Below are 10,764 nucleotides of genomic sequence, written 5' to 3' on the forward strand. Positions count from 1 at the left end.
CAGTTTTTGGGGCGATTTTCCCCCTCCTCGGGCGCTATTTGCATGAGAATACCCTCTCAGGCAGGGGAATTGCTGCTTAATTAGCGAACAGCAATCGCTTTAATTAGCATGTCTCCATGCTCCCTGCTATTTTGCATAGATTCAAATGAGATGCTCATTAGGGAGCAGGCGCCTGGACAAGCTACGCCCTTTAGCCGTGCTAACCCAATTAACCTCGGCCAAACCGTGCCGGGCTTTGTGCCTGGAGGGAGGAAGGTGCAGAACCACTCCCTTCAACCTGCTCCCTTCCTCCTCCCAAGAATCTCCTCCTTGAGAGGTTTCCTCCCTTGGAAGGTTTTCCTCCTTCCAGGTTTTTCCTCCTTGCAGCATTTCCTTCCTCACAGGGTTTCCTTCCTTGCAAGGTTTTCCTCCGTGCAGTATTTCCTTCTTTGCAAGGTTTCCTCCTTTCCTTCCTGGCAAGGCTTTTCCTGCTTTGCAGGGTGTTTCCTTGCATGGTTTTTCTCCTTCCAAGGTTTTCCTCCTTGCAGGATTTCCTTCCTTGTCAAAGATTTTCCTCCATATGAGGTTTTTCTTATGTCCGCAATTTTTCCTCCATGAAAGGTTTTCCTCCTGGTGAGGTTTCCTTCCTTGGAAGGATTTCCTCCATGCAAGGAATCTTCACAAGATTTCTCCTGCTTGCAAGTTTTTACTTCTTTGCAAGGTTTTCCCCCTTCAAGTGCTTTCCTCCTTGCAAGATTTTCTTCCTTGCCCAAGGCTTTCCTCTTTGCAAGGTTTTCCTTCTTTGCGAGATTTTCCTGCATCCAAAGTTTTTCTTCCATGTAAAGTTTTCCTCCTTGCAAGATTTTGCTCCTTGGAGGTTTCCTTCCTTGCAAGGCTTTACCTCCTTTTGAGGTTTTCCTCCTTTTGAAGTTTCCTTCCCCACAAGGTTTTCCCTCCTCATCAAGTCTACTTCCTTGTGAGTTTTTCCTCCTTTTCCTTGTTCACTCAGTGCTAGGATTTGGGGGCAGAAATGGGGGGGGGGGGGGGGGGAACACCACCAAAAATCCATCCTCCCTCCTTGGGGACCCTCAAGCCCTCTCTGTGCCCCTTCCCCAAGCACAGTGGGGCCATCATTCCCGGCAGGAGCACGGGGGAATTCGAGGGTCCCCTTTGTTTTTCCGCCCAGCCAGCGCGGCCCAAGCCGAGGTTGATTTTTATTTTATTTTATTTCTCCTGCCCCGTAATCCCATCGTCTTGTCACGGTTCCCCAGGAAGCGGGGCTGCTCCGAACAAAGCCCCCGGAGCATCCCGGGCTCCCGGAGGGGGTTTTGCAGCTGCGCCTCGGAGCGTGACCGATCGGGAATGAGCCTTCGCAGCGCGTCTAATGCCGTTTGGACAGGGAGCCTTTCATCCGCTCGTGGGAGCGAGGCCCCGGCATTGAGCCGGCAGCTCCCGGAGCTCCGGCCCTCGGCGCTCCCAACCCCGCGGGAGCCGCCCGGCACCGCCGCGGTTTGGGGATGAGCGAGGTGGGGACCCCCGACCTCACCCCACCACTGCGGGGTTGGATGTGGAGCTCGGGGTGGAGGGGCTGAGGGTGGGAGATGTTCCCCCGGACTCAGCGCTGGTGAGGCCACCCCTGGAGTGCTGTGTCCAGCTCTGGGCCCTCAGCTCAGGAAGGACATGGAGGGGCTGGAGCAGGTCCAGAGGAGAGCAACGAGGCTGGGGAAGGGACTGGAGCACAATTCCCGTGAGGAGAGGCTGAGGGAGCTGGGGGCGCTCAGCCTGGAGAAGAGGAGGCTCAGGGGAGACCTCCTGACTCTCTGCAACTCCCTGACAGGAGGGGGGAGCCAGGTGGGGGTCGGGCTCTGCTCCCAGGAACCAGCAGTAGGACAAGAGGGTTTGGTCTTCAGCTGTGCCAGGGAAGGTTTAGGTTGGACATTAGGAAGAAATTCTTTCCAGAGGGAGTGCTCAGCCATTGGAATGGGCTGCCCAGGGAGGGGATGGAGTCACTGTCCCTGGAGGTGTTGAAGGTGAGACTGGATGTGGCATCAGTGCCATGGTCTGGGAACCACGGCAGGGTTGGATCAGGGGTTGGACTTGATGATCTCAGAGGTCTTTTCCAACCCATTTGATTCTATGATTCATCATGGGGTGGTCACTGTCACCCTGTGCTGGGGTCCACTGGGTTCCTTGTCCTGGTTCTTTTGCTTTATCCCCACCAGGTACCTCATTCTGGCCCCCATTATCCTGTTCTCAGCAGGTACCTCATTCCAGTTCCCACCTCCACATCCTCAGTATGTTCCTTGTCCTGCTCCCCATCATCCTGTTCCCAGCAGGTGCCTCATCCCAGTTAACAGTCACCTGTCTCTGTGAGGTACCTTGTCCAGGTCCCATCACCCCAGCCCAGTCCCCAGCAGGTGCCTTGTCCCAGTCCCTTGTCCCTGTCCCATGTCCCTTGTCCCAGTCCCCACATCTCCCAGCCAGGCCCCCATTGCCCATCGACACCCAGTGATCTCTGTCAGGGGAAGGTTTGTGGGTCCTTTTTGGGCAGGGGACAGCAGGTCCCAGCCTGGTACCCTGGAGGTGACATTGGGTGGCATCAGCTACGGAACGTGCTCGTGTGTGTTGAGTGGGTAAACTGAGGCACAGAGCAGGAATGGGGCACAAAGGCTGGAAGGGTGTTGAGGTGGAGCACGTGTGGAAACACATCACCTGGAAAGAGAAGATGAAGAGATGGAAAGAGGCAAGACAAGATGAAAATAATGAGGAGGGAAAAGATGAGACAACAGAAGGAAAGGAAAGGAGGAGGAGAAGGGGAAGGAGGAGAAGGGGAAGGAGGAGGAGATGGAGAAAAAAAAGGAGGAGGAGATACAGGAGAAGAAGGAGAGATGTTGGCTCCAACAAAACTTTGTCTCCCTGTGATCTTTGCCAACTCATCACTTCATGCATTGGACAGGGTTTTCTTTTTGTTGGTTTATTTTCTCCCCCAGTGAAAAGTGGTTTTTTGACCCAAACACGCGCTTTCATTGCAAAGGTTTACTTTGGCTGAAAGCCTTCTCTTTTTTCCCTTAATAAAAAGAAAAATGGTGAGGTTGGTGGGAAGGGTCACTTTTGTAAAACTTCTTTTTCTTAAAAAAAAACCCTGGCTGGCTGGGGTTTTTATGGTTTGTTTGTTTGTTCATTTGTTGGTTTTTTGTTTAGGTTTTTGTTTGTTTGTTTTTGTTTTTGTTTTGCATCCGAAATTCCTCTGTGGGAGGCTTTGGGAGTGAATCATACCCAAAATCCCCTGTCCCATGCCATGCCTGGTCCTGCCCAGCTTTATCATCTCCCCTGCAGCAAATGCCCAGTGGCAACAAAAGAAGATTAGAATTATTAGAAAGTATTCTTTTTTCTTTAATTTTTTTTTTCAGCAGACTAGAGGGCAATTTTGCCCCATTTGCCCTGTATTTTGGTCATTTAACTCCACTGGGCACTGGGTCCAAAATTGCCCCAGCCCTCAGAAGGAGCAAAGAATGTCCCTGTGCAGTGTTTGTTGGGTTTCCCAGGGCACTGGGGTTACCTCCATGAGGAATCTGGACCTGTTGAGGGTGGGACAGACCTCCCTGCACCCTTGCAGTGGGTTCTGGGGGTGATAAGAAGTCTCCATGGCCCTGGGACCTCCCCAGCACCTCTCTGCCCCAGGACAAGCTGGAGTGAGCCTTGCTGTAGGTTGTCTCCAGCCTGGTGTCCTGGATGGACCTCAGGATGACACTGCAGGTCTCCAGCCCTGTTTTCTGAACAGACCTTTGGCCCATGATGCAGGCAGCTTGTCCTTCTCTCCTGGACAGACCTCATTGTTGCAGGTACCTTGTCCCCAGCCTTATCTTCCTGACAGATCCCAGATCAGTGTTGTAGATCCCTTGTCTCCATCCCTGTCTCCTGAAGGACCTCAGACTGATTCTGCAGGTACCTCCATTCCATCCCTACCTCCTGAAGGATCTCAGGAGGATCCTGAAGGTACCTTCAGTCCATCCCTATCTTCTGAAGGATCCTGAAGGATCTCAGGCCACCACTGCAGTCCATCGCCACCTTCTATGAGCTCCCCAAACCCAACCCACCACCTCCCCTCGCTGACAGAGCCCATCCCCGACCCCGCTGGACCCCGCTCACCGTGGACTCCTCTGGAGGGAGAACAGGAGACGGGTGGAGGGGATGGAGTGCCTTCAAAATTGACACCATATGGCTGCTCCTTATCCCCGGGCCCAGTAAATAGGTCTTTCATGCTGGGCCGGTTGCCATAGGAGCAAACACGCAGGAAATATCCCAGATAACTGGAATAGTGGCGAAAACATATGTTTTGGATAAAACCCGGCAGAAAATCTCCCCGTTTAACCCCTCCAAGGCAGTTTTAGCCCCTTTCCCCCACCCCTGCATGCCCAGGGTGGGGAAACTGAGGCACGTGGGCTCCCTGCCCGCTCATCACCTGGCACTGGGAAATCTGGTGGGGTTTTTGCCATGAAGAGCGATTGCTGTCGGGTCCCCTGTGTCACCTCACCTTCTCCTCCTCTTCCTCCTCCTCCTCCTCCTCCCCGGAGCCCCTTATCAAGACCGATGGCTGGACGCAAGGCCGCGCGCGAGCATTTTGCTTTGATTTGCCAAGGAATTTGCTTTGCTTTTGCTTTTTTATTCTCCTTTTTTCCTCTCCCCCCGCCCCCCACCTCCCCCCCCTTCCCCCCCCCCCTTTTTTTTCCTTTCTTTTTTTTTTTTTCTTTCCAGCCCCATCCAAACCTTTCCTTATCGCATCTGGCGAGCAGCGGCCCCCAGCGCCGCCCTGGCCGCTCGCCAAGCGCCGAGCGCGGAGCCGCCAGCCCGGCTCCCGCCGCACGGCCAGGTCTCCCCGAGGGGCTGAGCCCGGAGCAGACACGCGGCCCTCACTCCCGAGGAAGGGGGAACTGAGGCACGGAAAGCCTGGAAAGCTGCTGCAGGTGTTTTCCTGGTTACTGCAGAGCGGCTTCGTGCACCCGCGTGAGCTGCGAGTGTGGCCGTGCCCCACGAACAGCCCCGGGCACTGCCAATATCCCTGGCATCCCACATGCTCCGAACGTTCCCGTGTGCTGCAAACATCCCTGCATGCTGCTGCAAACAGCCTTGGATACTGCAAACATACCTGTGCATTGCCAGCATCCCTGTGTGCTGCATCCCTGTGTGCTGCATCCTGCAAACATCCCTGTGCATTGCCAGCATCCCTGCATCCACAAACATTCCTATGCATTGCCAGCATCCCTGTGTGCTGCATCCCTGCATCCACAGACATCCCTGTGTGCTGCATCTCTGCATCCTGCAAACATCCCTGGGTGCTGCATCCCTGCATCCTGGAAACATCCCTGTGCATTGCCAGCATCCCTGTGTGCTGCATCCCTGCATTCACAGACATCCCTGTGCATTGCCAGCATCCCTGCATCCCACAGGCATCCCTGTGTGCTGCATCCCTGCATCCTGCAAACATCCCTGTGCATTTCCAGCATCCCTGTGTGCTGCATCCCCACATTCCTGCAAATACCTGCACACTGCAATACTTCCCAGTGCCTATTCCAGGAGAAGACATTGCTCCTGGGTCTTTCCAGCACTGCCCGGAGATGGAGCAACCCCATGGAATCCCTTCCAAATCCAGCACCCAGGAGCACCCCTGCAGCAACCCTGGCCCCATAAAAGGCTGAAGGGGAACCTTTGGGTGCTGGGATGGGGAAAATTTTGGAAGGGACCACTCTGGGAGTCTGGAGCAGAACTTTTGCATGGGGGGATTGGAACTGTGGGGTGTAGATATATCAGGGAGAAAAACCTAGGATGAAGGAACAAGGGGCTGTGGGGTGGTGGCACTGGGGTGATACTTGGTGGGAGATGGTCTGGCTGAGCTGGGATTTCTCCTGGTGCCGTCGTGTAAATACTGCTGACGGGAGGAATGTGCAAGCCTGGAGGAAAAATCCCCTTCCCAGCCAGAGCATCGCCTCACAGCCTCCCTCACAGCAGGCTCAGAGCCCTCCTGATGCTGCTTATCCTGCCAGTTCTCCTGGGGAATTGTTTTATCTGACTTGATTTTGGTGGGATGCACATCCCCAGTAAGGTGCAGCATCCCTGTTTCCCACTACATCCCTGCCAATGCCACATCCCTGCCCTGCTGCAGTCCCAAACTCCTTTTCCCCCTTCTGCTCCTGTTTTTTAGAGTTTTTCTCTATTTCTTTTTAATAACCTTTCCCTACATCTCCCACCTCCTCCTCCCCCTGAGCTCTGGTTTGGCTTTTGGTGAGGTTCAGCCAAACCACCCCCTCTTAATGTGTAGAATCCCTGGAAAAGCCACAACAGCTCCTCAGGGCAGCTGAAGGCTTACACAAGGCACTGACAGGTCCCTGAGCTGCTCAGCCCTCTGAGCAGAGCAAGGCAGATACAATCCATCTAATTTTTCCCCTCCTTTTTGATGCATTTTCCAGCAGGATATTCCTTGCACCCAGGTCCCTTTGCCCAGGGGGGTTGTTGGTGGGTCCTGAGCCAGGCAAGACGATGCTCAGTCAAGGGAATGAAGTGGTGATAAAACCCTCCAGGACAATGGGAAAAATGGTATTTTCCCTGCTAGATTCCCTTGCTTTCCTCCTCTCCACACCCCAAAAATCCCAGCAGGGGCCAAATGATGCTCAAAACCCACTTAGAGACACAATTCTCCACCCTCAGGAGGGAATCTTTCCCTCCTCCATGAGCTGGTTTCACACTTCTCCTACCCCAGTGCTCAGTTTCTCCATGCCTGGGTGTTGCAAAGCAGCAGTCTGGGAAATTTGGGGGCTTATTTGGGGTGGTGGTGGTTGTGTTTTGAGGGGGTTTTAGGGTGTTTTGGGGGTTGAGGGTCTGCTCTTGATGGTGAGAGCAGTTCTTTCTCCCCACCCTGCCCAAGAATGTTTCTGCTGATATTAAACCCGACCCGGAGGCATTTGGAAGGAGCCGACTTCCTCGCCAAGAAAATGACCTCAGCCTCCTGCTTTGGAGCTTTTTTTTTTTTACCTTTTTAAAGCATTTTTCTCCCTCTCCTGCCTGCCAGGCAAGAGGCACTGCTGGGGCCTCTCCTGCGTCCCTGGCATCACTGCCAGGCTGCATCCACGGTGCCAATCCCCCAATTCAGGGAGATATTTGTAGCTTTTAACCTGCAAATTCCAGGTCTAAGCTGTAAATTCCAGGTTTTTCCCTGCAATCTCTCTCCCCAACACTGATACAGGAGGATCCAGGGGCCAAACCCGCTGCAAAAACCCACCTTGCACCATCCTCGGGGCACTCGATGACCTGCAAAACTCTTTTTTCCAATGAAATAAAAGGGGGAAAAAAAGCCCAAACTGAGAGCTGACGTTGCCCGCGATGTTTCTGGAAGGGATTTTTGCAGGAGTTTCCTTAACAGACTCCTCTGCATTTTTGCTTTTATTAATGTGGCGGCATTCCCGAGGCTGCTGCGATGCTTTTGTGAGAGCTAAAACGTCTCCCGAGTTAAAAATCCAGCAAATCCAACCCCTCGGGCACCTTCACAGTGGGAAATGCTGTGCAGAAAGGAGGGAGACACCGATTTGCAAAGGGAAATGCTGGATTTGGGTGTTTTCGGATGGAATTGCTCCAGCTTAAGGGTTTTTTTCTCAAATGCATATTTCTGTCCTGGAGACCTCGAGCTGATGGGGGCAGTTCAGAAAATAAAAGTGCTTCTGGAAACCTGTTGTATTTCCAGACCCCAAAAAGCTGATGCTAGGGGGAAAATTCCAAATTTGCCCCTAAAAAACAGATGGGAAATGGTTCTGACATTTTTCTCTGCTCAGAGTGGTGGATCACCATCCTGGAGCTGCATTGGCATCCCACATCTCCATCCTGAATCCCACATCTGCCTCCTGCACCCCCCATCTGCCTCCTGCACCCCCCATCTGCCTCCTGCACCCCCCATCCATATCTGGCACCCCACGTTGCCATCTCATCCCACATGTGCACCCTGCATTCTTCACCCCACTTCTCATATCCCCAATCTGCACCCTCCAGTGCATCCTGCTTTTGCATCTCACATCTGCATCCTACACCTGTATCCCATGCCCATCCCACAGATCTGCATCCAGCAACTGCATCCTGCATCCCAAATCCTTCACCTGCACCCCGTGTCCTGTACCTGCACCCTTCATCTCATGTCCTGGCCCGTGCATCCCACTTCTTGCATCCTGCATGTGCATCCTGATTCTTGCATGTCACATCCCAAATCCTGCATCTGCATCGTGTCCTGCATCCCACGTCCTCCATCTCCACCCACACCCTGCCTCCCCCTCCTAGACCTGCACCTTGCACCATCCCATGTCCTGAGCCTGCAATCCAAACCTTGCATCTCCATCCTGTATCCCCTTCCCATATCCTGCATCCCCTTCCCGTATCCTGCATCCTGCATTTCCATCCCACCTCCTGCATCCCACATCTCCATCTCACCTCCTGCACCCAACATTTCCATTCCAACCTCCTGCATCCCACATCTTCATCCCACCTCCTGCATCCAGCATCCAGATCCCTGTCCTGCTGTCGGGACCCCGAGGGCACCAACAAACCCTGATGGTCTGACCGGCCTCACCGGGGACCCCCACCCGTCCCAGACCCCTGTGTCCCAGGGCCCAGGGTCCTTACTGGTCCATACTGGACTATACTGGGCTGTGCCCCCTGGAGCTGCACCCTGGCTGTGCCTCATCCCCACCCTCCCCCAGCCACAGCACAAAAGCTTATCTGACACGAAAATCATTTGCGAGGCCAGATTGGTCCCATCCAGTCCCTCCTTCCCGCTCCTCCCTTCTCCCATCCAGGCGTTTTTCCAGAGCAGGTGTGATTTGGGAGAGCAGCATTCCCAACCTGGCCCGGCAGGGGAGGGGGGCAGGGAGGTTTCCCATCCGCGGGGGCTCCGTTCCCCTCCCTGGCACATCTGGCGGGCAGATGTGGCCACACGGCCGGGCTCTGCCTCCCAGATGGGGGACGAGCTGCGAAATCCCTGTATAGGATCGGAAAGCGATAATTTTTCCTTAGAAATCTGCATTTCCCGGCTCGTTGCACGCACTCCCCATCGCCGGGGGTGCCGCAAGATCCCTGAGCACAGCTGGCGCTGCGCCGTGGTGCTCTGGGGGTGGAGCATCCCCTGTCCTGCACCTCCACCCCATATCTGCATCTGCACCCTGAATCCCACTGCTGCATTCCATGTCCTGCATCCACATCCCATCTCCTGTGTCTTACATCCCTCCTCTGCGTCCCAAATCCCATTTCTGCAACCCATGCCCGTACCTGGCACCTTTTCTCTGCATTTCCCCCTCATCCACCCTGTATCCCCACCTCTGCATCCTAAATCCTGCTCCTGTGCCCCATGCTCTGTATCTGCATCCCAAATCCTGCATCTGCCCTTTCATCCCATGTCCTGTGTTTTGCATCCCACGTCTGCATCCCCTCTCCTGCATCCTGCATCCCTGTCACTCATCCTGCATCAGGAAACCTGCATCTACATCCTAAATCCTCCATCCTGCATCTGGGAACCTGTGTCTGCATCCTAAATCCTCTATCTGCTTCCTAAATCCTCTATTTTTTCCCTCCTAAATCCCGTGTCTGCATCCTGAATCCTGCATCCCATATCCTAAATGCATCTGCAGCCTAAATCCTTCTACAGCCCCTCTGTTGTGTCCTGCATCTGGCATCCTGCAGCTGCATCCCAAATTCTGTGTCCCACATCTGCATCCTGAATCCTTCACCCTGTGTCCCACATCTACATCCTAAATCCCCTCTCCCCTCTGTCCTCTATGCCCTAAATCCTATGTCCTACATCTGTATCCTAAATCCTACATCCCCATTTAAATCCCAAATGTTCCATCCTATATGTGCATCCTGGATTCTCCATTCTGTGTCCTGCATCAACATCCTAAACCCTAAGTCCCCCACCTGCATCCCAAATCCTCTATTCCACATCCTGCATTTACATTCCCAATCCTGTCTCCCACATCTGCATCCTAAGCACTCCATCCTGCATCTGCATCTACGTTGTGAATCCTCTATTCTACATCCTACATCCCACATCTGCATCCTTAATCCTGCACCCTAAATCCTGCATCTATATCCCATATCCTATTTGGATTCCCACACTTGCATCCCAAGTTCTTTGTCCCACATCCTGCATCTACATCCTAAATCCTATGTCCCCATCTAGATCCTAAGTCCTTCATGCCCCACCCTCCATCTGTCCTAAATCCTACATCCCACATCTGCATCCTAAATCCTCCATCCTTTATCTATATCTGAAATCCTATGTCCTCATCTGCATCCTAAATGTTCCATCCTGCATCTAAATCCTATGTCCCATATCTGCATCCCAACTTCACCCATCCTGCATCAACATCTGAAATCCTCCATCCTGTATCTACATCCCAAATCCTGCATCCCCTATCAACATCCTAAATCCTCTGTCCTGCATCCCCATCCTAAATCCTGTGTGCCATATCTGCATTTTAAGTTCACCCATCCTGCATTGACATCCTAAATCCTCCATTCTGGACCTACATCCCAAATCCTGCACCCAGCATCCACATCCTAAATCCTCCATCTACATCCCAAATCCTGCATCCAGCACCTACATCCCAAATCCTCCATCCTGCATCTACATCCCAAATCCTCCATCCTGCATCTACATCCCAAATCCTCCATCCTGCATCTACATCCTAAATCCTCCATCCAGCATCTACATCCCAAATCCTCCATCCTACACCTACATCCCAAATCCTCCAT

This window comes from Corapipo altera, unplaced genomic scaffold (genome assembly GCF_003945725.1).
Source record: "Corapipo altera isolate COAL_440 unplaced genomic scaffold, ASM394572v1 71, whole genome shotgun sequence".
In the NCBI taxonomy this organism is placed as follows: Eukaryota; Metazoa; Chordata; class Aves; order Passeriformes; family Pipridae; genus Corapipo; species Corapipo altera.